Below are 26933 nucleotides of genomic sequence, written 5' to 3' on the forward strand. Positions count from 1 at the left end.
TAGGTTCAAATTAATATTAATCTTGTTTTGATTAATATGAAGAGAGAGAATAATAAATATCTTATTTATAATATGATATTTATTTATTTAATTTAAAACTGATATTTTAAGATAAAATTAATTTTGAATTAACAGATATTTATGTTGGGATATATTGCCTTAAAGATTGATTAAACAAACAAATGAGAAAATTAGGAAAACCCTGATTAGGTTGGGCGACACACACTGTGTGGTGCCTAACTCAGAGATTTTTATCATTGGGATTTGAATTTTGAATTTCAAATAATTTTGTTTAATCAGTTATTTAATTATTTTTTTAAATATGATTTAAATAAATAATTAAATGTAAACATCTGATCAGTTGATTAGTGCTCAAAAATGTCAATTTATTAGTTTTAAAACGTAAAATAAATTAAGTTTTAATTAATATTTTCATGAATTTATTGTAATATTTTTTTTAATTGAAAATATTAATTTTTAATTTAATTTATGTTTAATTTCCAGGAAATAATTTGTATTTGGACAATAATAAAAAGATAGAAGAAAGAAATAGTTAAAATTGAAAAAAGAAAATGAAGAAAATGACATTTTGAAGAAGTTTGGCCCAGTCCCGACGGCCCAAAACCGTAGGCCCAGTCCCCTCTCCTCCTTTCTCCCCGCGCCAGGTGGCGTGCACACAACGTGCCACGCGTCCCAGCCCTTGCTTCCTTCAGCACCCAGCGACCCGATTGGCGACCCGCACTCGACCTAGCGACCAGCGACCTCCTCTCAGAAATCCAGCCTAGCAACCGCCTCCAACCCGACCCAGCAACCCGGTTTGGCCCCCTTTCTTCCCCAGCCAGCGCCTACATGGCGCGCTCCCATTGACTGGGAATGGGTCAAATTTCCAGCTGCAATAGTCATTCCAGTCCAACCTTTTATGCACCTTGGGCCATGCACATTGCTATTTTGAGCTTCAAAGCTCATTCTTTTTGGTGTTTTAGAAAAAGATCAAATTGACCATTCACCAAAATAGCTAGGTTAATATTAATAATAAGATTTGATTTTTCAAAATCATATTTTATTATTAATATTTCAAATTTATTGTGTAACCCCCATTTGTTGTTTAATTTCTTTTTAGTCATTTTCTCTCCCTATAAATAGGCACTATTTCTTTCACATGGACATGTAATTTTTAGAGTAAAGAAACTATAGAAAAAGTTCTACTCACTTTCTTCTCATATTTTCTTCTTAGAATTTTGTGAGAATCATGAGCATAATGGCCTAATCTTCATAGGAAAGTTAGGGATGATTCCATACGCTAGTGATGTTATTTTGCTACTTTGAGTTACTATATTTTTAATGTAATGTATTTGAGTTATTTATGTTCTTTCATCCTCATTTTCTATCTTGTTATCTTTATTTACTTGTGCTAATAGTATATAGGATTAGTCATGTTCTTTCTATGTGCTTCTAATTAGTAAAAGTAATATTGATACAAAATATTATGTCTAATCTTCTATTGCATTATTGCTCTTGTATATTTTGTCATTTTTAAATTTTTCATAAGATTAACATTGTGTTTTTAAAGTAAAAAACTTTATAACTCAAATGAATTTTTGTTAGAAAAGAATATGGACTTTAATGTTAGATTTTCCAAGTAAATGTTGGGATGTGAACTATTTACTTATGCATTCTTGTAAATCAAGTAACCAAGTAATTAAACAAGCATATGGATGATTCTTGAAACCTTTCCATTTCTCAAACTCTTGATTTCCCTTACTTTTGTTTCACTACCTCATTTTATCATTTCATTAAAAAGAAACTACCAAAATCTCAATTCTCTCTTCATTTCCATCATTTTTATTTATTTTTTGTTACTAACTTTTTGTGTTATTTGCTTCTAATCTTTTGATTTTAGGTTACCTCATTGTGGATCGACCGCCTGATTATACTACAACCACCGCTTAATGCTTGTCACGATTTTGGCGTTAAACATCAGTTTTAATTTGAGTTATATTTTTAATAAATTAAAGATTGTTTAATTATATTAAATATTTTTATATAAGTGTGATAGTATGTGACTTTTATAATAAGCTTTAATTTTATGTTGAGAATAAACATATAGACTTTCTCTCTAAAGCGATAGTTTTCTCAAAACCTAAAAAGTATTCTAAACTTTCTCTCTGTCAAACCTCTCTAGATCTCATGTGTTGAGTACATCTATAGAGTCACATAAATCAACATTTTGAATCCTACGTGCCCACACACGTCTTTGTGTGTTTGAGGATTGGTCTGGAAGATCAGAGTGTGAGCTTTCAGATTGCTGGATTGGAAAATCGTTGATTTTATACAAAAAGATTCAAAGGCACTTGATAGGCTACAAGAGATAATCCCTTATATGTTTTGTATGTGATTTAATATTTATATATATATATATATGTGTGTGTATGATCCTGAATGGTATTAATATTTATTAAAATGGGTCTATATATTCCGCTGCGTACCTTTGATTTGATCATTTAATACCAACAATTGGTATCAGAGCATTCTATACATATATATATTAAATACTGTGTGGATTTCTTGCATTTGTTATATGTATGTTGATATGTATATTGAATGTATGGATATGTTTTTTGAATGTATGGTTGGATGATTGATTATTTTTTGAGTTACCAAGTTTATATGAATTATTTTAGAAAAACCAATTGTATGTAAACTACTAAGTATTAAATTAGTTAAAACTTGGTAACTCACACCATAATAAATCCAATAGATTTTATAGGCCTTTAAGATAACCAACTTTATATAAAAAAAATGTTTTAGTAAAGTTAGATAAATGTAATAGGTAATTATCTAGATCACATTAATTATAGAAACAAGTCATTTTATAATTATAAATATATTTTATAATTAATTACATTCATAGGGTTATTAATAAACTATAATTAATTTAGAATTAATTGATTAGTTTAATAAAACACATTTAATCTAAAATAGTAAGTGTGAGAATGTGAACATCTCAATGTGACATATGGTCTCCATTATTAGTACAACACTGTGAGCTATGAATAGGATCTCGAGGCGGCTTTGTTTCCGTCTCCCTAAGGAAGGTTTCTAGACATATTAATACCAAGGTTGGCTTCTTACGAAGATAGGAAGGAGTGATGTATTTTAGGCTTGACCAACCATAAGGCGACACTCTTTAAGTTAAGTCATGAATTCTGAAATAATGGGTTACACTTACAAAGATGCAATTAAGTTTTGCGGTGGATAATTGAATCTTGACCAAACTAGCCGTACTTTATATTTAAAAGAGAAAATAAAGAGTTATTTTAAGTTTTAAATTATAAAGATAAAATTGTCTTAACTTGACCGACCCTAAGGCAATACTTTATTTGTTGGGTAGTTTTATGGCGGAAAAGTAAATGTTAATTTATGTGTTTTAATTGTTTCATTCATGCATCATGTTTACTTTCCAAAACATTGATATTTTTTTTAAAATGATAATATTATTGTGTTTTATTTATTTCAGTAATGTTGAACGGTGGCAATCCAATAAATGATTTACTATGACTTGAAAAAATTAATGGTGAAAATTTTATTAGATGGAAATCAAATCTAAATCTTATGTTAATCTGTGAGAACCACAAATTTGTCCTAATTTAGGAATGTTCTAAAGAGCCCGCTACCACTGCCCCGAAGAATGGTCGGGACAAGTATGATGTAACGCCCTGGTTACCCCAGAACCGTTACGGTGAACCGAAAATTTGACCCGCTACCCGAGTCCTTTGGTTAAAAACGTGTTCTAAGTGTTATTAACAGGCTAAGGTGAAAAACAAACAAAAGGAAAGGACATGTTTTATTTAATACATAAAATTGTTCATGGGTCCACAAGGACATTTACAAGTTATTTACAACTCGAAAAGGTCATTACTGTTTCAAAATTACTAACCCCGCCGACCTAAGCGAGAAAAATAGGGTAAACTCCCTAATTCCCCTAAGAACTCCTTGGCCATGGTGGTCAAGCGGCCGCATATGTACACATCACCACCTAAGCTCTCCACTCAAGGCTGGGTGAGCTTTTCTTTCCCTTTACCTGCACCACATAGCACCCATGAGCCAAAGCCCAGCAAGAAAACACATTAATGTACACAAACATTATCATTATAATCACACAGAGCTTATAGCTCTTAAACAGATGAGTGAATATCACTTGAGGTTCTAGAAAACCATACTGAGTGACTGACAAGCAAGTCACTAATTTAAACGGATGAGTGGCTGCTAGGTAAGCCATTAGCCTTGAACAGATGAGAGACTGATAGGTAAGTCTCTAACTTAACAGATGAGTGACTGATAGGTAAGTCACACAAGCGCTTATAATATTCATCGAACTTGAGGTCGGTCCGGCATTAATGCTCTTTGAGTCATCCAATGCAGATATCGATCAGATCTAATCTTTATTGGCTTGCGTTGAACACGCTAATGCCGTCCTGACTTATGAGTCAACACAGTGTGACTAGTGCCCAGTACCACTGCCGAACCTGACTAATGAGTCACAGCTTCACAGTTGATACTGACACCTATACCAATTCTGACTAATGAGTCAGTGCCATGCACAAGTAAGCAAGATTTGCTAAGTATTCAATAATCAATCCATGTCCACATTTACACAATCAACATGCCTCATGAATAACCATGCATGTCACATATGAGGTGCAGTTCTCTTACCTCTGGTTCGAGCGAGAAATAATAATAAGAACAACTCCTGAGAACGATCGACCTTTGATTCCTTAGCGGTCACCTAATCACAACCAATAATAACCTCCATTAATGGAATTCAACAATGAAAGCGTCTTAACCTAAGCACCACTCTCGGGACCTCGAAACATGCCCACACGGTGAGTAGATTCGATCCCGGGCCTTAAGGATTGAAACCCCAAGTCAAAAACCCTTAAAAACACTCAAAACGGGACTTTAAAGGAACAGAGTAGCGCTACAGTGCTGATCCCTAGCGCCCCAGCGCTAAACTCAGAACCCCCAACATGCCTAGAAGGCCCCTGTGTAGCGCTGTAGCGAGATCTAAAACTATAAAAAAAAACCAGTGATTAAACTTATGTTTTGACTTCTCTCTAAGCACTCCTTTTATAGACTCAATTAGGTCATTTAATTTAATTAAAAAATCAATAAAATAATAGCCATTTTGAAGCCCTAGGTCAAAATTATCATGGGCTTTAGGCCTATGAAATTTCTCATTTGATTATAAGCCCATTGGACTTAAAATCAAGACCTGTATTATTTTCTATTGATTTAATTAATTAAATAATTATTTAAATCATTTATCAAATTAATTATTTATAATTTGAACCTTGATTTAAACTTATTTATTAATTTAGATACCAATATATCTTAATTAATAAATCTGCCATAATTTCTCTTTTCTTCTCAAAATTACACAACTTTGTGAAACTATCCAAAATTGATCTGATCAACTTTGATAATTCTAATTGATGATTAAATCAATTAATTGAGACTATCTAGATGATTTTATCCAAGGTACAATGGGGACCATGGGCCTATGAAATCAAGCTCCAATAAGTTATCATAAATCTAACAAATAAATTTACTAACTTATTAATTCCTCGTGACTCCACTATAGACTTGGAATTGCACTCTTGAATTCATAGAACGCTCTATAACAAATATAGATACGCTATTAATTATACATTGTTACAACCATAATTGTCACTCAACCCTCTATAGACGGTCTACAATGAGATAGGACTAAAATATTGTTTTACCCCTCGTTGTATTTTATCCTTAAAACACTTAGTTCCTTGTAAATGATATTTCAGTAAACTAATTTAATTACTGAAATTAGATCTCTATCATTTAACACCTTGAACCAAACTAAAAGGAAACCAGCGTTTCACTTCTTCATCAGAAGCTATAGATGTTCATATCTATGATTAACACTCCCACTCAATTATACTACCGAGTTCCCAAGATGTAAGTATGGGCTAGTCCGTAGGGTAAGCTGGTAACGAACAAGTCAAAGAACTCAAATAATACAATCAGTTAGAATACTAACCACTCAGAATTGAGATTGAATTGACCTATGGTCAACTATATGATATGACTAGAATAGATAATAACGGTATGTTTACTTATCTTATCAACTGTCAATATCGGTCATGTCCGATGTAACAAATACATCCGATCTTATCTACTTTGCTAATGTTCTGGCACTGTAATGTGTAAGTAGATCATATCATAGATTGGCAAGTCAGTGTAAATCATGTGCATTGACTAATATTAGGACTAACTTATTTTGAACATATAATCATATTTATATTCCACTGTGATTATGTCACTATAAATAAGATTAGCTATATGCCCGGGATTTAATAGAAGTTTATATTAAACAAATAATCATGAAAATAAAACATGTGAGCAAAGTGATTAACCAAATCAAAAAATGATTTCTATTCTTTTATTGATAATAAAATGAGATTACAAAGAATTTGGGTTTTAATTAGGGCATAAAACCCCAACAAACTCCCACTTGCACTAATTGAAACTAATGCCTTAATTCTACTAATCCCATTTCCTTGATATGCTTATCAAATGTAGCTTCTGGTAGTGTCTTTGTAACGAATCCGCAAGATTGTCTTCAGTTGCAATCTTCATAACCTTCACATCTCCCTTGGCCATATATTCTCAAATAATGTGATACTTCCTTTCTATATGCTTACTCCTCTTGTGACATCGAGGTTCTTTCAAGTTGGCTATCGCTCATGTATTGTCACAAAATAACACAAGCGGTTTATCCATTTCTGGAATAACACCAAGATCTGAATATAACTTCTTTAGCCAGACTATTTCCTTAGCTGCTTCTGACGCGGCTATGTACTCAGCCTCCATGGTGGAATCTGAGATTGCAGACTGCTTTATGCTTCTCCAAATCACAGCTCCACCCCAAGAGTAAACACCATTCCTGAAGTAGACTTCCTGTCATCGACATCAATCTGAAAATTTGAATCGGTGTAGCTTACAGGGTTCAGAACACAACCCTTGTAGACTAACATATAATCCCTAGTCCGTCTCAAATACTTCAGGATATGCTTAACTGCTATCCAATGTTCCGGTCCTGGGTTTGACTAATACCTGCTCACTACTCCCACTGCATAGCATATATCTGGTCTAGTACACAACATGGCATACATTAGACTTCCAACTGCAGATGCGTAAGGAGCTTTTCTCATTGCATCTTCCTCTTCAGGAGTCTGGGGAGACTGCTTCTTTGAAAGATGAATTCCATGGCGGGATGGTAGACGCCCTTTCTTGGAATTTTTCATTGAGAAACGTTCAAGCACTTTATCTATGTAAGCTGCTTGAGATAGAGCTAAGAGTTTGTTCTTTCTATCCCTGATGATCTGGATACCTAGAACATAACTTGCTTCACCCAAATCCTTCATCTGGAATTGAGTGCTCAGCCAATTCTTCACTTCTAATAATTTCTTAGCATTGTTTCCAATGAGTAAGATATTGTTATCCCCAAAATTTGAAAATGATGACATGGCAATAGAAGTGACAAATGGCAAGGAATGGTTGGGTAATCTGGCTTAGGAGTGACCCGGTGGACCAGTGAAGATTTTTGACTGGCCAGTCAAGTGTCATGACCGACCAGTCATGACCTTGGCCGACCAGTCACATGCTTGTCCGCCCAGGCATGACCTTGGTCGACCAGTCACATGCTTGTCCGCCCAGGCATGACTTTGGCCGACCAGTCATGACCTTGGCCGACCAGACAGGTGCATGTCCGCCTAGTCAGGTGCAGGTCCGCCCAGCAAGGTGTTTGTCCGACCAGTGAAGGTTTGGGCGACCAGTGAGGAATTTTGGCCCTTCAGTTTTCCTCCTGAGTGTGATATGAATCGACTAGACAGAGCAGGGCTACGCAAAATATCCCAGAAACAGCTTCAACAAGAATCAGTCTTACCTGCGCGGGAATCTATCAGATTATCCCATAAATATAGTGTATCGTTGTATTTTGAATATTATTGTTAATTAAATATAGTGAGAATAATAAAATATCCCGATTATGGGGGATATCATCTGTACGATCCTAAGCCTATAAATACAAGGCTCATGGCATCATAAAAGGGGCCGATTTCAATTTTCCAGAGAGAGAGTAATTGTATCTTGAGAGAACTCTTATATTCTTGTAATTTGCACTGAAGAAACTCAGTTGACTCAGGTTCATCTAATCTTGAGTGTAGATCTATAATCATAACTCTAAGTGGATTAGGCTATTACCAACACATTGGGGATGAACCATTATAAAAATTGCTTGTGTCGTATATTTCTCTTGAAGGTTTTTTTCGTTTTGACGTCTACACGTCGTTGGCCAAAAAAGCGGTCAACATTTTGGTGCTTTCATTGAGAGCCTGAAGAGAAAGACAGACGATCCCTGTAGCATTATGGCGCCTAAGAACACCAATGCGCCCTCCAAGAAGTCAGGCTCCTCTAGAGAGCCCGCTAGATCAGAAGGTCCTGGCCCTCAAGACCATGAGACTGAACCTAGAGTCATGCTCAAGGACGTGACTCCAGAGGTTGAACAACTCCAGGAAGCCATGGGGGCTTTCCAGGAGGAAATGGTACAATTCAATGCCAGACATGAGGCGTTCGCTGAAGAAATCGCAAGGCTGCACTCGCTTTGGAGGCAGCCACGCAGCTGGCCCAGGCCAATGCCCAAGCTGCAGGACGAGGAGCAGCCACCCCAGGTGCAAGGACCACAGAAGCTAGTCGCAAAAACACTGATAGACCCAATTCTTGAGGGCCAAACAGGAGTGGCAGTAACCCACCTGGTCGGGAAGAAGATGGGGTCCGATCGGGCATTGCCTCAACCTAAAGGGGAACTCCAGAACCCCTTCAAGGAGCCACCGATCAGAGACTTCCAGATCCGGAAGTCACAAATCAGGCAGAAAACTCCACCTAAGCAGGAGCAAAATAGGGCTCCTCGAGGTAAAGAAACTTCACACTTCAAAGACGGGCATGGTCGTGATGAAGCCGATAGTCATCACACTAATCAGTCGAAGGAGAAGAATGACAGCAACCATCGAGGAGGAAAAAACCGCCCAGCGCAGACAGTGTTATATTATTTCATATAATATAATATTAGATTAAATAATGTGACAAAATGTGATTTGTCACACCTTGTAACATATTATTGAGAGTCACAAAATTGGACTAATGTGTGTGCCCAAATGTGACATATTTTGGAGTTACAAAATCAGTTACAAATTTGTAACTCCCAAATATTACCCAATAATGTGTATATTATATGTTACACATTTGAGATTGGATTTCATAAAGTCATGATGATATATGACTGTTGGAGACATGTTTTTAACTCCCAATAGGTGTTTGGAGGTTACAAAATCATGTGGGAAAGGATTTGGGACGTTTTGGAACGTTTTGGAAAAATGACTTTTTTGTGCTGAAAATGGCCTGTGGCCGCGGCCACTGACTTTCAGTGGCCGCGGCCTGGGGGACAGAAGCTAGTGGCCGCGGCCACTGAAAAGTCGTGGCCGCGGCCAGTGAGGCTGATAACCTATGTGAATTTTCAGTTTTTTCCAAATTGAACGGTTCTAACATCCCAAATAACTCCCAAATCTCCATTTTAATTCCATAAACATCCAATTAAACATTGGTAGCAGCCATGGGGGTTGGTGGAATTTGAAATTCAAAGGAGTATCTCAAACTCTATAAATAGGAGCCTAATGCTCACTTGTATGAAAACACCATTTTTCATCCACAAAGCACTTGGCTGAAAAATACACCAAAAGGCTTGATAATTCTAGAGAGCTATTTCCTTGAGAGATCCCTTAGTGCTTAGAGAATAGGGGGAAATAAGCTTTTGGACAAAGGTCTTGAACCTTGTTCAAGTTGGTGATCCCCACTACTCTACACTTTGGTTGAGTGTGAGAGTTTGTTTGTGTTTTCATTCTTTTGTTCTTCTTATTTACTTGTATTGTTATAGTATTGAGTTTGTAATCTTCTTCTTCTACATCTTTCTATTTACTTGTATTTTGAGCAATTGAGTTGTAATATTTATTTAATCAATATTATCTTGTCCATTGTATTTTTGCATAGAGTTGTATTTGGTTTTTCCATAATTCCATTGAGCAACAATATATATTCTCTAACAATCAAAAGCTTATATTCATTTTCAATGGAAGGAGAAGCCATAGAGATCTTGTGAGGATTCAACCTTGAAAATATGGTAAGATAAGGTAATGTTCTTCTTTGATTTTCTTAGAAGATCTAGTAGTTTTCATATAGTGATAGATATGAGAAGAAGAAAATTTTATAAATGAGGTTCATTGTTTTCTAATATCTTTTGTTTTCAAATATAGTGGTTAGATTAGAAGATAATTCAACATCTTGAGTTTTATGATATGTGATTAATATGTAAATAATCTAGTAGATTATTGGGTAATATGCTTCCATGTCATAGAATTGTCCTATTTTGTGTTAATGAGAAATTATTAGAATGACAACTATATGAAAGTGAGTCCCTCACTTTCACTGAAGATGATGCTCGACACGTGAGATATCCTCATAATGACCCTCTCGTCGTGACAGTCCAAATAGCAAATATGAAGGTGAAGAGATGCTTGGTCGACACAGGGAGTTCTGTGAACACTATCTACAAATCATCATTTGAAAGGATGAAGCTATTTATCAATGACTTGAAGCCATGCTCTCAAGTCATTTATGGATTTATTGGAGAAGGGTTGTCACCAGCTGGAAGGATCAATTTACCACTCACAACGGGGGATGCTCCCAAGCATGAGACAATCATGACAGAGTTTTTGATAGTCGACTGCCCGTCCGCCTACAATGTGGTTATTGGTCGACCACTACTCACAACCCTGCATGCGACAATCTCTATATGGCACCTTTCTATGAAGTTCCCGACCAGTGCAGGCATAGGCTGCGTCCAAGGAGACTAGAGAGAGTCTAGAAGACCCTTCCCTAATTACTTGGGGAGCATATGTCCTGGATATAATTAGGTCGTCCTAAAACCTTAGAAGTTAGTCCAAATTGATTGATCAGTGTTTTTCTTAAAAAGCACGAGATATCGATAAAGGATTAACGCGAACTAAGTTGTACCCTGGATATAACCAGGCCGTCCTAAAAACTTAGAAGTTAGTTCAAATTGATTGATCAATGTTTTTCTTAAAAAGCATGAGATATCGACAAAGAATTGACGCGAACTAAGTTTTCAAATTAATATCTTGGATATAACCAAGTCCTAAAACTTAGAAGTTAGTTCAAATTGATTGATCGATGTTTTTCTTAAAAAACACGAGATATCGATAAAGAATTGACGCGAACTAAGTTTTCAAATTAATGTCCTGGACACAACCAGGTCCTAAAACATAGAAGTTATTTCAAATTGGTTGATTGGTGTTTTTCTTAAAAAGCACGAGATATCGATAAAGGATTAACACGAACTAAGTTTTCAAATTAATGTCCTGGATACAACCAGGTCCTAGATCTTAGAAGTTGGTTCAAATTGATTTAACAGATGTTTTTCCTAAAAAGCATAAGATGTCAATCACAACACCAACAGAAACTAAGTTATCACCAAATGTGTAGAAGAGAAGTAGCCATAAGGTCGGGACAAAAATATGTAAATAAATTGAAATAAAGATGGGGATACCAATTGTTTCGAGGATAAAACCCTCATAATATAAAGTTACAAATAAAAAAAAAAGTAAATGATAAAGGGAAAGGAGAAAAATCCTAAGCCCCGCCAGGCTGCTTCGATGAAGTCACCCCCTCAGCATCCTGCTCCCCAGTCTCTGAGGGCGCCTTTTGTTGAAGGCGAGCTTTGAACTTCTCCAAGAAGGACTCCCACACATCCGGCCCCAGGAAGGAGAAGTCAACTTCCGGGTTGAAGACCCAGCAGTGGTACAACATGGCCTCCATGGAGGAGCTGGAAGCTGCCTTCTCCGCCGCCAGAGCAGCCTTGGCCTCCTCGGCCTCGACCTTCACGGCGTCAAGTGCGGCCCGGGCAGCCTTGTCCTTCTCGAGCTTGATCCTCATAGTGTCTAGGGCGACCCTGGTGGCCTCGGCCTCCTGCATCTTGGTCCGAGATGCCGCCAGCTCGGTCTGCGCAGCAACCAAAGCGGCCTGCGCGACCCTCTCATTTTCTCGGGCAGTTGCCAGGGCCGCCTTGGCATCCCGCTCCTGTTGTTGAGCAGACGCAAGGGCGACTTGAGCAGCCTGGTGCTCGCCCCTGATCTCCTCGTTCCTGGCCCAGGACCGAGATATGCTCTAGTGGAGGGCCAAAGCCGCCTGCAAGTCCAAAAGATAATAAGGCAAGTGCCTTAGAAGAAAAAAACAAACAAACAGGAAGAACCAGTGGCAAGGCCAACTTACCGTGAGGGTCATCCCCAATGAAGACTCCATCACGTTCTCGGGGCTCCTTGTCTTGATCTCCCGCAAGTCCCTCGAGGTGGCGTTATAGCAGTGGTCCACCATGTAGGTCGCGGTTTTATAGACCGTCCCCCTAAAGGCCTCGGGGACTTTCTCTAAGGCCTGGGGGTTGACCGAGACACGCACACCGGGGGTCGGAGCTGACAAGGTCCCAGTGGGCGTCTCCTGTTGCCGAGTAGAGATGGGAGGTCGCGGGGGAGGTGGAGCCATCATCCTCTCCATTGCAGGAGGGGGTGGAGGCACTTTCTCTAGAGCAGCAGGGGCTTGGTTTTTCCCCTTGGCAGGAGACTTGGAAGTAGTCCCGAGAGCTTTCTTCGCCATCCGAAGCCTCTTCACCATGGGCCCGGAAGACCCGGAGGAAAGGTTTCCTCCAGGGAACATAGCTCAAAGATCATTGCCCCCGGGCTGCGACATCTCCTCGGCTGAAACAAAGACAGCAAAGCATTAATATACCTGTAAAAATATTTGTGCAAAAAAAAAAAAAGAAAGTAGAGCTTATGTATTAAGAGGAGTCCTACCCTCCGAGCTACAGGAGGAATCTATTGTCACGACCTCTGGCCCCGGAGCTTCTACGGGGGACTCTAAGATAATGACTTTACGAGCTAGAGGAGGCTCTGGGTCCGGATCCGCCTCTGGACTGGACTCTTCTACGTACTGCCTAAGACTCGAAGCTACTACACCCTCCAGGAGGGAGGGCCACAATCTAAGATTGGTCCCATACTCCTCAAAAAAGGCCAACCTAAAGGCCAAGGTATTATCTACTACTATAGTACCCCTAGGGCGGCTCATGTCATAACACAGCACGAGCTGGTCGACGCATTGGAGTAGGGTGACATCGCGGTCTGGGTCGTGTTGGTGGCGATGAACGGGTTGGTTGGGGTTAAACCTAGCAAGCCGTAGGTCTGCAGTGGCCTTATCTAAGTCCCTAAATAAATAAGGGTTACCTTGGCCGGAGGGGCCGGCTATTGCCCCGGACTGGGTCCTCTTAGCATTGGCTTCCTGGGCGACCTCCAGAGCCTGCTTCCAGCGCACGAAGGGCACCTCGTCCTCATCCTCATCTGCGACCTCCTCCTCGAGGATGGGCGCCATCTCGCGAGCAGCGAGGATGGTCCGCGGTCTCCTTAAGGCCAGAGTCACGCCAGCATCGTCTCGTCAAACACGAGCTGGCGGTAATCTTTTTCGCTTGGGGGGAGCCCCGTCAAGGTTTCGTATTGACCCCAAAGGGTCACTGAATTGGCCGTCCTCGCGAAGATAGCTGCATGATAGTTTCTAAGTTAGGAACGAATAAAAAGAGGCTAATCAGCAACCAACTTACGAGCTGAAGATAGAGGGAACTTACGAGGACGGTTGAAGTAATGGTATTCGCAGTTACGAAAACCCCTTTGACATGAAGAATTGATCCTTGAAGTCATTAGGGTGGCTGGGCAGCTCGATGACCGCAGCCGAATTGGGAAAACGGGTTAGGTAGTAGAACCCGTCACCTCGCCCCCGTTGCTCCGGGCTGGCTTTGAGGCAAAAGAAGTATAGGATGTTCGCCGGCGTGGGGACCTCCCATTCCTGCTTCAGGATTAAATACTTCAACCCCGCTAACAGATGGTAGGAGTTAGGGGGGAGCTGGAAGGGAGCCAACTTCACATAATTTAAAATATCCGCGAAGTACTGGTCCAGCGGAAGGAAGGCCCCAGCCTTGAGATGCTCATCGCTCCAGGCGGCGTACTCCTCGTCGAGCGGCGCGCAGCTCCGTTCACCCTCAAGGGGAGGTCGGGCGTCCAGGGCGCCCCTCCTTATCTCAATATTATGGGAAAACATAATTTTATTAACTTTCCCTTGGGTGGTGACCTTTGAGGCGATCCTCTCGGCCTCGAAAAAGGCGTCGGGCCCCACATCGACTTCCTTCTCCACAATGGGACCAAAGTTGGGGATCGTGGAGTCCGTGGCCACCTCTTTCCCCTTGCTGGTTTGCTGGGAAGACGAGCTGCCAGCACTCTTCTTGGGTGCGCTCTTCTTGGGTCCCATCTGGTCGCCTAACGAACAAAGAAGAAAATTTAGAATAGGCGACCTAAGCATAAGAAAGAATCTAGCGCGAAGGGTTTCCTTTACACGGGCTGAGGTAATCTCAGTCCGCGGCGAGTGAGACCACGCGGTTCTATGAACACACGCCTATGCTCTCAACGGGTCCCCGATTACTCAGAATCAATGTGTCAGGAGGGTCAGAATAAAGGTTTGCCTTAGAAGGAAAGTTTCGATAGGCAAAACCACCTGTGAAGTGTGTCCCCTAAGCTACCCGGTTTTTGCACCCTAGAAACTGGTTGTTCCAAACAGGCATAAAAATTTTACCCATAAAATATCCCAGAGTTGTATCCTATGAGTCATGCTCCTAAGTAGTTTTTCCTACGGTCGATATCCCTAGGATAAAAACCTACGCATAAAATACCAGCAAAGAAGAACAAAGGACAAACAACCTACTGCATGCGACTAAAGAGAGTTTACCTAAGCAAGAGAAAGGGAAAACATTTAAAGCAGGCAACAAATGGAGGACTTACAGAAATTTCTTGCTGTGTAAAGGCTGAAAGGAGCGTCTGGGTCGAAGTCCTGTTGGAATCGTTGGTACCGGAGTCACGGAAGAGCCCTCGTGCCTGAACCTCTAGAACGTTGGAAATAGTAACCGGAAGAAGGAAAGGGATTTGAAACTGAGAAGAAAGAAGAAGATGGGAAAAATTTCAAATAAAAGGGTGGCTCATGTGAAGGGTGGCCATCCTTATATATACGTAAAAGGCCAAAGGATGAGGGCCGTTCAATTGTCTTGACGTAGGATACGAGGATCACTACTCGAAAGACGAAACGATGGCCGAAGATAGGCTAGGCCATTTAATGTGGTTCTCGGAAGACAGACCGTCACTAACCACGATTCCCCACGTATTCGATATCAACGTAATGGGCGGGATATGAAGAGTCCACGAAGAAGCCTAAAAGCCCCCACTATGGCCCTAGGTAACGTCATGTGCCACGAGCAGGGGCTTGGGGGGCAAATGTACGTCCTAAATATGGTTATTAGCGAGCTGAGAAAGGGCATAATTATATCAGCCACGTGGACTGGACACCACGAGCTGAGGCTACATCAAGCTCGGGGTACGAGCTTAAGCTGACACCTCTGACCTTTTATAAAGTCAACCACGCAATGTAAACGTGCATATATCAGACATCACGTGTCTACTTCATTCCTGAATTCTCGGACACGCAGCATAAACGTGCGTGTTCAGGCACCCATGACTGGGTTGGGCCATGCAGCCCATTATCCCCCTACCTATTGATTAGACCACACTTCATTGTCAGGTTTTAGGAATTAATCATGAATGTCACAGAAGTGACATGATGGGTAAGAAGGTCACGGGATGACCTCATTTGCCAACACCTAGGTGTCCTCTCCCTATAAATATGGAGACCCTGGAAGTTGCAAAGGGTTGGCTTCTTATTTGTAAAGAAATACACTGTAAGAAATATCAGAGATATATCAATAATATTGGCTGGTGGACTAGAAGGATTTTAACCTTTGAACCACCTAAAAAAACTATTCGAGTTATAATTTTCCTTTGAGATCATTCATCTATTACGGTTCATTATTTAGCACTAATCCCTCTCCTTATTCATATAACTATCTGTTGCCGAAGAACCGCGTCAACATATATAACATTATATATATATAAATATTTATATTTAAAACTGTATATACGAGTTTTTTTTTTAATTGGGGCTGCCAACTACCAAAAAAATAAAAAAAATTGTGTAAATTTTCAATGAGCATTTTATCAAGCACCAATTAAGATCTCAAAATGCATGAAAAATATGAAAACTTAAATTAGCAATATGACACATAAACATTCAAAACATTCATATCAAATTTCATGTACCATCCAATTAAACTTTTTAAATCAAAGATGTCAACAAACATATATAATCATGCATTCTTAACATCTAGATCTAGGCAACCTAGGCTCTGAGGCCAATTGTAGGATCTTGAAATTTAAATCTAGATGCATGCTTCCTATTATTTTTCCAAACACATAATAGAAACATATAATAACATGACATACATATGAACATTAGATTCGTAAATTAACATAAACACAAACTTACGAATACGTAGCGGAACTAGAACAACTCCTTCCTTCAATCTCTCTAACCCTTGATTCCTTTCTGTAGCAGAGTATTATCAAGAGATTGAACTAGATCAGCAACATAGTCTTCCTCACCAAGCCTTTGATCAACCTAGAACTAGTGTGGGCTGGTTCTCAACACATGAGATAGAGATCTAGAAAAGAAGAAGAGATAGTAGTTAAGAAAGGATTAGAGTGTCTAGGTTTTTACTTACTCAATGAATCTACTGAGACTGACTTATGAAAACCCTAGATATCATATTCTTTATATAGACAACTTAATGGGCTTTATTTAAATTTTAATTTTGAATTAATTAAAATAATAAACAAAAAGATAAAAGCCTTGGGCTCCCACAAATGGACTTGGGCCCAATACCTTTATTTTGAATTTAAATCCCAATTGGGCCTAAATTCAAAACCTTTTATTTATTTATTTTAATTAAATAATTAAATCCTTATTCAAATTAACTAATTATAATTTGAAACTTGATTTAATTTTATATATTTATATTGATACCAATTTATCAATATTAATAAATTTACCCAAAGATTCTCTTTTATTCTCTAAATCTCATATCTCTATAAATTTTCCAAAATTAACCTAGTCAACTTTAAAAAATCCTAATTGATAATTAAATCAATTAATTGAGACATTCTAGATGATTTACTCAAAGGTGATGCGGGGACCATGGATCTATGAAATCAAGCTGCAATAAGTTACCGTGAATTTATTTACGAATAATTTCACTACCTTATTAATTCCTCATGACTCCACTATAGACTCATAATTGAACTCTTGAATTCATAGAACGTATTTTCCGAACCATAAATACATTATCCATTGTTATAACCATTACAGTTAGTCAATCTTCTATCGATGACTTACTAACAAGCTGGGTGAAAATTACCTTTTTACCCCTCATCAGTATTTTATCCTTAACTCCCACTAAGTTCCTTATAAATGATATTTCCGTGAACTTAATCACAGAAATGAGATCTCAATCATTTAACCTTTTGAACAAAGCAATTAAGGAAATCAAATTTTCACTTCTCATACAGAAGTTATAGATTTCATATCTATGAATAATACTCCCACTCAATTACATTACTAAATCTCCAAGATGTAAGTATGAGCTAGACCGTAGGGTAAGCTGGTAACGAACAAGTCAAAAGATTTAAATAATATAATTAGCAGAATATTATCACTCAGAATTAAGATTGACTTAACCTATGGTCAACGTTGTGACATTGATTAGATTCGATAACGACGATATTTATTTATCAATCAATAATCAATATCGGTCCTAGTCCGATGTAACCAAATACATCCGATCATATCTACTTGGTCAATGCCTGGACAAGACATCACACTCCTAATGTGTAAGTAGATCATATCGTAGATTTCCTAATCAGTGAAAATCCAATGCACTGATCTAATCTAGGACTCGTTCTTTTGAACATATAATTACAACTATAATCCACTGTGACCTAGTCACTATAATTGTAACTATCCATATGTTCAGGATTTTATGAATGTTTGTATTAATTGAATAAACATGTAATAAAACAAGTGAACAATGCAATTGAATAAACAAAACGATTTTTACTTCTTTTATTGATAATAATAACGTGTTACATAAGAAATATGGTTTTATTAAGGGCATAAAACCCAACAAGGTTACCATCTTCTTTTTACAATCAATGGTTGCTCCATACCTAGTTAACCAGTCCATTCCCAAAAGCATGTCAAAGTCCGACATAGATAACTCTATCAAATCAACTGATAACTCCCTACCATCCACCATTACTGGCAAAGACCTAACCCATCTCCTGGAAACCACCAATTCCCCAGTGGGTAGTAACGTCCCAAATCCCACAGCATAAAACTCACAGGGCCTATACAGTCTATCAATAATCCTACTAGAAACATAAGATTGTGTAGCACCAGAATCAATCAGCACAGAATAAGATATGACAGCACTAAAAAGCTAACCTGTGACCACTGAGGGCCTAACCTCAGCCTTAGCTTGTGTCAGTGCAAATACTCGAGCTGGAGTCGAGCTGTCTGGCTTCTTAGGTTTTTCTTTCTTCAGTCTTGGGCAGTCTTTCTTGAGATGCCCCAAAAGTCCACATACGAAGCAGGCCTTCGCCTGACACTTACCCAGATGACGCCTCATGCATCTGGCACATTCCGAATATGTCTTCCAGTTCTCATTGCCGCCCTGACGGCCATCCTGTACACCCTGTGGCCTCCTATCAATTCTAGGTGCCGAAATAGTATCCGGGGTCTTCCTTTTTTGGTCGCTGGGGCCTCCCCCCTACCTGATCGTGAGAAGGGAGGTCCTATCCTCCTCATATCCCTCCTGGCCGCGTTCTCGTGCTAGATCTTATTCTCAGCACCCTCTGTAGTAAGGGCTCTCTCCACTACCTGAGCATATGTCGTTACTCTAGGTACTGTAGTAATTCTGACATCTCGGGCTATCATAGGTTGTAGCCCCTGAAGGAATCTTTCCTTCCTTGCCCCATCAGTGGGCACCAAGTCTGTAGCGAACTTGGCTAATCTATCAAATTTCAATGCATATTCGGTCACCGACATATTCCCTTGTAAAAGTTTATTGAATTCATCGGCCTTTGCAGCTTTAACGGCCTCATTGTAATACTTTTCATTGAAAAGGGTTCTGAACTCTTCCCAACTCATTGTGGTTACATTTCTAGTCTGGGACACCACCTCCCACCAGATTCGGCCATCCTCCCAAAACATGTACGCGGCACAGGCCACTCTCTCATTGCCCACAACTCACATGAAATCTAAAATGGATGTAATCATGGCCATCCACTGTTCTGCCTTAAGTGGATCTGCGCTGCCCTCGAAAACTGGAGGGTATTGCTTCCTGAACCGCTCCTATACCAACTCCCAATGGTTCTCTAATTTTGTCTGCTGTTGTACGGCCGGTACTGGAATAGCAAATGGGACCCCTGATACAGCGTTCCCAGTGGGAACCTGCTGTTGCCTCAACTGGCGAATCTCTTCATCCTGTCTTTGTAGTCTAGCTTGCAGGTCTGCAAGCATCTGTTTCCAGTTTTCATGGGCTGGCAAAGGGTTCTGACCCTGGCTACCACTTTCAACCTGATTCTCAACGCTGCCTGGCTTATTAGATTGCCCTGGAAGCGTACTTCCAAGTCTATCTACGATCAATGACTCGGCTTATCAGGCAGTAATAACAATATTTCACGTCAACCAACGGTTCAAAACCAATCGAATAAGCATCCACATGCATTGACAATGCTAATAAGCATCCCAATAATTTACACATAACAATCATGCTAATAAGCAGAGGAATTCATGATATTACTTAAACAAGATGCTAATAAGCACATTCTTGGCATGCATACACATAACATAATGTTATTAAACATTTTCCAACACTCAAAAGCAAACAGAATGCTAATAAGCATTTTCCCTCTAGCATGCAACAGTGCTGATAAGCATCCCTTATCCAGTGTATACATACAGCAGCGCTAATAAGCGTTTATGTCATTCATCAATAATAATGACGCTAATAAACGATCCTACAACATTTATAAATATCTATCGTGCTGATAAACACATCCTCAACCCACACACAGCAGTCAAGGGCCAGGCCCTATCAGAATACCTCATGCTTCTTATTCAAACTAGCAGGTAAAGCATATATAATTCATTTAAGCAAATATACACATAACTATATTAATAGTTACCCAACCCTGAGTCGAGCTTGTCTTTAGCAGTGAATGTACATGCCCAATCCAACATCAGGAACCCTTAAACCTTGGCAGCTCTAATACCAAGTTGTAACGCCCTGCTAATTAGGGTCTGTTACCAAGTGTGTTTAAAACCAGTGCTGGACTTGTTAAACAAGTCATTTGGACTAAACATGTGATTAAGCTACAAAAGGTTTAGGTATTTAAAATTTTGATCAAGTCATAACCATTTCATTAAACCCAAAAACATATTCTTTACACGGGATCCTAAAAACATTAGTTTAAAAACTGATTACAACATCCAAATTACATAGTAGGCCAACCTAGGCGGCAAAAGTTGGGTACAACCGTAGCATCCTTAAGAATCTCGGCCGTGGTGGTTGAGCGGACTGCATATGTACATGTAACTGCTAACGCCCTCTGACTCATGGCAGGTTGAGCTTCTCTTTACCTTTACCTGCACCACAAAGCATCTGTGAGCCAAAAGACTCAGCAAGAAAACATATTAAACAATTCACAGAGTAATATATCTGCCAAACAGTAATAACTCAATCTAGTGTATTCATTATACAAATGAGCAACCATAGGGTCACACAAGTGCGTGTCGCACTTCATTTCAATTTTGTTGGCATTCGAGCCAGTCAAGTGCGTGTTGCACTCCCAGGGTGGCCCAGCCATGGTAGCCCACACTCCATGTGCATAATGCCAATCTCAGCTCATAAGCTGAGTCCTACTAATCCTCAACTCATAAGTCGAGCCTCACAAGTCCTTGACTTATAAGTCCAAGCTTTAAGACCCTCGGCTTATAAGACGAGTCTCTCAGAATTCAATTAACCTTCGACTAATAAGTCGATCTCCAACTAGCATCCTAATAATCCCCCAGTTTATAAAACGAGCTTTCTAGTCACAACAGACAATCACATATTTCATTTAACATACATACCTACAGATACAATGCATTATAATACACTCAAACAACAATCATAGGCTTAATCATAATTATGCGCATTCTAGTGTACTTAACCAGATCTTCACAAACATAATTATAATCATGCTCAATAACAGGCCAAAGACTTAATCATGTTTATATTTAACCATTGGGCTAAGCCCTAACCACACATTCACATACTGGGTGCAGTTTTCTTACCTTCAGTCTAAATGCAAGTAACTAGTGACGCCCCTTGAGTACGATCCTGATTCAAGCCTTTAGTGTTGACCTAGTCACAACCATAATAAGGAATTCCATCAACAACGAGAGAATAAAAGGTTCTAGACCAAGTCCTAGCCTCCGGGACATCGAATTCCACCCAACACGGAAGTAGAAATGATCCCGAGCCCAAAAGGTTAGGTTCTCGAACTAAAAACCTTCTAAGGGCCAAAAATTCCCTTAAGGGTCACGACCCCATGATTCCATGTTGTGGCCCGCCTCTAATCAGAGGCTCGACCTACCCAAAAACCAGACACGCGTCGTGGCCCATCCCTTGTGGCCCCGCGGCTCACCCTTGCCTCTGAGCCAACCTGGCTCCCATTTTTCCCTTAAAGGGCCGCGGCACAACAAGAACAGAGCTGCAGCCCAACCCTGCGAACCCATAATTTTTGGGTTTTTTTTCCTTAGCCAAATCCAACTAGAAACAATCCAATTATATCCCAATCTTTCAATTCAATCCCCATAATCAACATATTCTTTTCCAACAACAAAACCTAGCTAATTACTAGATTAAAACTCATCAACAAATCTCAAAACTCAACCTCCCAATTACCAAGCATGCATGGACTTAAGCTTTAGACAAAACAACAAAATTAACATAAACAGGTTTCGAATTCCAGCCCTTACCTCTGATATGATGATCCCCTTGAGCTAATCTCTTAGTTCCCCAAGCTCAATACCTCAATTCCTAGGCTTTGTTCTTTAGTTTTCCCCAAAATTATTCCCAAGATTCATGAGATAGAGAGAAAACGAGGGAGAGAGAAAGAGTGAGTTGCTGAGACTTTCCTTCCTTTAATTTCCTAAACCATCTGAGAGGTTCCCAGCCCACCAAGTCCTATACTTGGACATAAATGACCAAATTGACCCTGTGCCCTTAGCCTATTCATCACATGCTTCCAAGGGAAATTTTGTCTTTTGTCTCATATCCTGCTACTCCCAATTTACATCTTATAATTCTCGTTACTTTCAATACTCTCACAAGATTACTAAATAATTTCCCATTACCCGCTAAATCCCGATAATATACAAAACTACTAAAAATACCCCCAAGCTCACCCCGAGCCGGTTATTAAACCCCGTTGTGACTTTTTTCGCTAACTTGCTCATCAGGATCGCCTCACGTCAAGTAACCCAAATATATCCACATAATAATGTGGTCTCAATCACACAAACACATATTTGCATTTATACCTTGAACGGGTCAGAATACTAAAATGCCCTTCTTATAAGAAGCAGTCCCACGTACACATTTAATAATTCTAAACAGGCAAGCATAATCATATTATAATATAATTCACATAATAGCATGCTCATACCATATTAACACATAATTAACACACTTTCCCGGCCCCCTATTCCAGGCACTAAGCCATATTAGGGAATTTAGGATGTTACAAATTTCGTCCTCGAAATTTATCTGAATAGCTCGGGATACTAACTCTGCATATCTCTAATGCCTTGGATACCCAAGACTGCTACACTATGTGTTTATAAAGGTGCAAGACTTGCTAATCAAGTCATTTAACCCGAAACGTGTTACAAAAACTATAGTTGAACTAGGGTTAAAAGATTTTAGTCTCAAAAGCTTCATTTCTTATAAACAAACATTTTCCTTTCATGGGATCCCAAAAGTAGTAAAATTAAAAGGCAGTCTACAAAAAAATTAGGATTGAAATACAGTAATTAGCCACTCTAAGGAAAAACAGACAATTAAGCTTTGCTCGTCCTGTATCACTACTCGGCCGTGGCAGCCGATCAGCTGACTATGTACATTCAGCCTCGAAGCCCTCCAACTCAGGACTGGTCCAACTTTCCCTTGCCTTTACCTGCACCACGTAGCACCCGTGAGCCAAGGCCCAGCAAGAAAATACCATAACAGAGCATAATCATTAAGCAAACAACCAGATAACTCATACAATATAAACATGTACTCAACAGTCCAAATAGTCATGTTATTCAAGTATTCAGCATACCAAGTACATCATTTCATATCAATAATCAATTCACATATGATAACTAGGGTTAATGCCCTTAGGCCGCACCCGCTATTTGTCCCACTGACTCTGGCCCGCTTAAACCGAGCTCAGTGAATATTAAGCTGTCCTCGGCTACCAGTGGCCAAGCCGCGCTACGTGCGCAAGTATTATTTATAGCACCCTTAGGTCGTTTATCACATGTCCCATGGCATAATACCATCTATGACATCATACAAATATAGGGAACTCTTAGTCCCATCACAAACACAAAACCGGGTGCAGTTTTCTTACCTTTAGATTTCGCTAGCTTTGTTCAACTTGATCCTCAAGCACGATCTCGTCTGAGCCCTAGCGTACACCTAGTCACAGCCATAGACCAGAATCATCACCAAACCTCAAATCCAAAACCTAGCCTCGGGACCAATCTCGAGCCCTCGGGAAGCCCTAATTCCAGGTGGTGGAATCAAACCCCGAGCCCCCGAGCAAAAAACCTTAGAAATAACCTAAAAACCCCTTTCTGGGAACAGGGTAGTGCTACAATGCCCTAAGGAGAGCGCTATAGCGCTACAAGCAGAGCCAAAAGACTTTGGAACTTCGGGGCCTAGTGCTGTAGCGCCCAATGACTAGCGCTACAGCGTTAGTCTCAGCACAGCCCAGCATAGTTTTCCCTCCTTCGAATTTCCTTGAGCCAAACCTTTCTAAAACTCAACCAAAACCCAACCAAACTTCAATACAAGCCTCCCAACATCCTCAACTCATCCCAAGCAACCTAACCACAAACAATTCAATCACATGCACCCCAAAACACAAAATTCACCATGGCTGAACCTAGAGCTCAAAATCTCAGCAAAACCACAAAAATCACAAAGCTTGAAGCTAGAGTTTCTTACCTTTGATGGATGATCTCAGCCTAGGTTGTCTTCCACACTCGATTGGCCTTCACCTCCTCAAACCCTTAGGTTTAATTCCCTATATTTCCCACAGAACTCTACTTAGAAAACCAATTCAACATCAATACCAAGAACTGAATATTAACCTCAAAATCTAACCTCAAATGATGAACAACCTCAGCTAATTTCCCCAACCTGATCAAGATCTCAAGTACACAGTCTTAGCCTAAAGCTCCTCTGGATTTCATCCCCAAATTTCCAGAAGAAATCGATGAAGAAGACCCAAACCGTTCATGAGAATTGCCCTGCTTTTCCCTTCTTTCCTTTTCCTTCTCTTCTTTCTTTTCTTTCTTTCCTTCAGACTTCCAACACTTTCTACACAATCCACTAAGGCATAAAGCCAAAATAGCACTTAACACTTATCCCTTATAAGCCAAATGACCATGATACCCTCCCATTAAATTTAAGCTCTTAATCCTTCCAAGGGCATTCTGGTCATTTGTTCCCAATTCCTGCTAATTCCTCGAGTGTCTCTAATATTTATCGCTTACTTCCCGACACCTAACTAATCGCCAATTTTATTCCTCAATATCAAAATAGACCCCAATATATTCTCTAAATTCCCCGAAATCCCTGCCGTGACTTTTTCGCTAAACCGCTCACTAAGATCGCTTCGAGTCACAGATTACAAATATATCCACATAGTAATGTGGTCTCAACAATTCATTACAATTATTTACATTTATGCCCTCAACGAGCTAAAATTATGAATATGCCCTTCTAACCTAGTCAGGGCCTACATGCATACTAATACACATAGTCATGCATCACAGATATTCAAATAATCATATAACATGCTTTTAATCATTAAATCACATATAATCCAGTTATGCCCTCCCGGCACACTAATCAAGGCCCTTAAGCCTTATTAGTAAATTTGGGTCGTTACAATATCTGACTCTAGCTCCAAGGTCGCTTCCTCGACCTTGATTTTTCTCCATAATACCTTAACCAAAGGTATAGTTTTATTCCTCAGGACCTTGTTTTTTATGTCTAATATCTGAACTGGTTGATCCTCATAGGAGAGATCTGCCTCAAGCTCCAGATCCTCGTAACTCAAACACATGAGTCACATCTGATGCATACCTTCGAAGAGCTGAAACATGAAATACGTTATGCATGGCTGACAATGCCAGTGGTAAGGCCAACCTATAGGCCACTTGACCAATCCTCTCTAGGATTTCAAATGGACCTACAAATCTAGGGCTCAGCTTTCCCTTCTTCCCAAACCTTCTCACCCCTTTCCATGGCAAGACTCTAAGGAAAACAAAGTCTCCCACCTGGAACTCCACGTTCATGCGTTTGTGATCTACATAACTTTTTTGTCTACTTTGAGAATCAAGCATTCAAGCTCCTTAATATTCTCAATGGCCTCATTGTCCTCTGAACTACCTCAGGATCCAAGTATCACTTTTCTCCTATCTCATCCCAATGAATGGGAGATCTACATTTCCTACCATACAACATTTCATAAGGTGCCACCCCAATGGTCAACTGATAACTGTTGTTGTAGGAAAACTCTATCAAAGGTAGATACTTACTCCAGGATCCACCAAAGTCCAACACACATGCTCACAGCATGTCTTCTAATATCTGGATTGTCCTCTCAGATTGTCCATCTGTCTGAGGATGATAAGCAGTGCTAAAATTTAACTGTGTTCCCATTGCCTTCTATAAACTTCCCCAAAATTTGGAAGTGAATGTGGGGTCTCGATCTGACACGATCGACCTCGGTACTCCATGGAGGCACACAATCTCTCTCACATAGAGATCTGCGTACTGGTCAACTGTAAAAGTAGTCCTCACTGGTAGAAAGTGAGCTGATTTGGTATATCGATCCACAATAACCCATATTGAATCACGTTGACCCACAGTCCTGGGTAACCCCACCACGAATCCATCGTGATGTTCTCCCATTTCCACTCTGGAATGTCTAGAGGCTGCAATAACCTTGCTGGCCTCTGATGCTCAGCCTTCACTTGTTGACATGTCAAGCACTTAGCCACATACTCTCCTACATCCTTCTTCATCCCAGGCCACCAATATAGCGATCTTACATCCTGATACATCTTTGTAGTGCCTGGATGCAAAAAGTAAGGAGTAGTATGAGATTCATCCAGAATCTCTCGCCTCAAAGCAGTTTCTAACGGAACACATATCCAACCTTTGTATCTCAACACACCCATGTCTGACACTAAATAATCTTTGGACACTCTAGCCATAACATCCTCTCTGATCTTGGTCAGCTGTGGATCACCCAACTGGCCTTCCTTGATTCTCTCCAATAGCGTAGACTGTAGCGTAATGTTGGCCAACTGGCCCACTAGTAACTTTATGCCAACTCTGGTCATATCCTCTTCTAATTCTCTAGGTATCAGCCTCGCACTGAAAATCTGTCTCGGACCCTTCCGGC

Source organism: Humulus lupulus, chromosome 3 (genome assembly GCF_963169125.1).
Source record: "Humulus lupulus chromosome 3, drHumLupu1.1, whole genome shotgun sequence".
Lineage (NCBI taxonomy): Eukaryota > Viridiplantae > Streptophyta > Magnoliopsida > Rosales > Cannabaceae > Humulus > Humulus lupulus.